Source organism: Protopterus annectens, chromosome 2.part2 (genome assembly GCF_019279795.1).
Source record: "Protopterus annectens isolate FY-2018-M chromosome 2.part2, PAN1.0, whole genome shotgun sequence".
Lineage (NCBI taxonomy): Eukaryota > Metazoa > Chordata > Ceratodontiformes > Protopteridae > Protopterus > Protopterus annectens.
The window spans coordinates 26,006,250-26,009,634 of NC_056730.1; positions in this window are offsets into that span (position 1 = coordinate 26,006,250).

Here is a 3,385-nt window from a genome sequence, read left to right on the forward strand (position 1 = left end):
ATATAAAGTTTATAAATGTGATATCCTACTCATCACGAGAGGCAACCCAATCTGCTCTGAATATATATTACAGCTTTAACATCACACAAGGAAATCTCCCATCTGGTAATCATATTCATTTGAGCAGCTCTGGAAAAGGCAGTCCAGTTCTCATTCTGCAAATTATGTGCATCTAATATAAACACTTTCTACATTGATCGTCCTATTTCAAGTTATTTTAAATGCAAAAAAAATCAATCCCCAGACTTCCCAGACTTCTTTCTAGCCAACATCTTCAAATTTTTTCTTTAATGCAAATGAAGCCAGAACAAATCACAGACACGTTTGTACCTATTATGATCATTTCATCATTTCTATGCAACTTTAAATTTTCTGCAACTACTAGTTACTAGTTTGACTATAGTATGAATAGCAGAGTGTACGCTGCAATGTGGAAAGCAAGCAGGTTCAGAGGAATTAAAAGGTACAGGTAACACAGATTTTCTCAATTAATCTTAATTTAAACATTCCCTCTGTGAAAGTACACAAAATGATGATGCAAAAGCAAAAAGTAAGCGCTTCAAGTGCAAAGCAGTCTGTTCTTTACTTTATTATACATTAATAATGACAATACACAATACAAACACCTACCTGAAGCCGAAGAAGAAGCCCGCTCACTGAAAAAGTCCCGCGAGAGCAGCTCAGTCCTCCTCATTGGTCCTGACTGCGGCTGAAGCAGTCCAGACCTCCTCCGTTCTCCATGTCCATGTGTCCCTATCAGGAATGCTGGTAGGGCAGTCTGGGATGTGGGAGTTGGGACTGTTTTTATGGGGTTTTTTTGTTATTTTGTAAGCGGGAGGGCTGCAGTCCGATAGGACGAGCCGCCCCTGCCAAAGTACCCCCTACCGCTTGGCGCCCTGAGGCAATTGCCTCACTTCGCCTCTCGTAGTTATACCACTGCTGAGGGCAACCTGCCAGCAGATTACCCCAAATGTAATGACTGCAACAGTGAATACACTCGAACATCTACATTTATGGCAAGTGTACACAACTGTACTTTGTGGGACATAATTGGGGACCTATAACAGGATACAACCTGAATCGATGTCTTACCTAATATTAGCTGCACCTGAAGTATCTCTGATGCATTATGTTGGGCTACCAGTCTGGAGGTGTGCTCATCCTTTATGAATATGGAAATACCACTGCCTTTGGAGCTTCTGTCCAAGTACTGGGGCCGAAAGGTGTGGAATGAGTTATAGTCTGGTAGTGCAGGGGTGCTTTCTGCTGCCTTGAACCAGGTCTCTGTTACAGCACAAATGTCAATGTTCTCCATTTTAAGGAGTGCTTTAAGTGAGTGCATTTTGAGATTTAGACTTCTAGCATTGAGCAGCATGACTCTCAGACTTCATTTGTTTGTAGCTGTTATGGTGGTAATTTGGTCTTTGGAACACCGCCTAAAAAAGGCACTATAGGGGTGGCAAAAGCCTTGGCCAGTATCTGGAAGAACAGGGGTGACAGATGCAGGCCATCTCTGGCAAAGCATCGAGGTCTGTCAATCATGTCATCCCAGGCAGATACTGGATCCCCTTAGAATGACACCAGAAACTTAGCCAATTGTTGAAATCAATCATTTTCTGCTTGTACTGTGGTATTGCGGGTGATGGTAGGATGCTGCTCAGGGGTAGGTTCATACCCACCTGGGCTACATAATCCAAGAGCTCCTCCATGTCTCTTATGTAGTCCAGGGAGATATGTCTCAGGTCATTCACACCCACATGTACAATGACAGAGTCATATTTGTACCTGTTGCTGAAGGACCTGAATACGTGCGTTATGTGGTGGATCCTGGCACCTGACAGGCAGCTGTTACTTTCTCCTTATTCAACCTAGTGAGTGGGACATCAGTGTGCCTCACTATCAAGTCACCTATGGCTAGTGTGCTGGGCATGCTGTTTTGCCTTAGGGGCTTTGTTTGAGTGGCACACTGTTTAGGAGAGTTATGTGTCTCATGATTAGTGTTGTGTTGTGGTGGTCAAGTGCGTTTCTGCCTTGGAGGTCTCTGCTGTTTGGGTAGATTTTTATTGAGAGCCTCCAGAAAGGTGGGTGTGCAGTTTGTGTTTTTATGTGAAGGCAGTGCTGGTGTGTGTTCTGGAGGGATATGTGGTGTGGTGCAAGTGTTGACCTCCTTTTGAGCAGCTATTGTGATTTTGGCTGGAGAGTATGTGACTTCCAATTTAGATATAGAACTGCATCTCTCACAAGTCTGAGTGTTGGGAGGTAAGAGGAGAAGGTTGTCGGTGTACATGAGGCAATTGCTACATTGCCTCAGGATGCCCAAGTTCACCAGGTTAATAGGAGAAAGCACAGGGAACTGACCTTTAGACATGCCTGGAGGGGTAGGCATTAATGATAAGTACTTGAGCTGTTTCCTTGTAGAACATTGAGTGCTGGTAGCACTTTTGTGTGCTACAATAATTGCTACAAGAAGTCTGGCATGGTAAAAGTGCTAGACTAATAAGCTAGTAAAAGTACAGGAGAGGAGAGAACTAGCAGCTCCAAGGGAAAAATAGAAGAGTAGACTTTGGCACCTCTTAGAAGCTTACAAACAGTCCTGGATAAAGAAAATCTGTATCTGGACTAGACTAGTTACAGGAAAGGTGGGAAACAAGTGCAAACCTGGGCTTTTAAACCAAAAAATTGAGAGAGATAGAAAAGCTGCCCAAAAGGTCAATAAACTACAATTTCTGGGCCAGAAACCAATCCTTTTGTGGTAGATAGGCTACCTAGTGCTTTCCACTCTCACTGACAAGCTAAAAGGCTTCCCTCTGACACATAAAGGTTTGGGGGGGGGGGGCTCAGAAGCTTACAGATAGTCCTGGATACAGCAAATTTGTATCTGAACTAGACAAGTTATAGAAAAAGTTACAAACAGTCATGGATACAGCAAATCTGTATCTGGCCTAGACTAGTTATAGGAAAGGTGGGAAACCAGCACAAATGCGGAGTTTTAAACCAGAAAGTTGAAAGAGATGGAATTATTTTATCTAAAGTCTTATAAGTTTTACTGTAAATAGTGATTTATTTAATGTGAACTACATTTATATTTAAAAAAAAATATTACAAACATGTTTCTGACAGTGACAGTTTTAAATGCATTACTCATAGGAACAAATAATTATTAGGCTTGCTATTAACCTGCAGTATCTAGGAATTTCCACTAGATATCACGAGAGGGTTAGTTTGTGGCTTCTATGGGAGATATGGTAAGCCTAGATTTAGTTTATCCATGCAGAAGGTTGTTACAATGTACAGTTCTATTGTTTTCAAATTTATAGTTTTTAAATTGTCCATAACAGTTTTAGACTTTGTATTTGTCATAATGAATCAAGGAAAGCATTTTTCA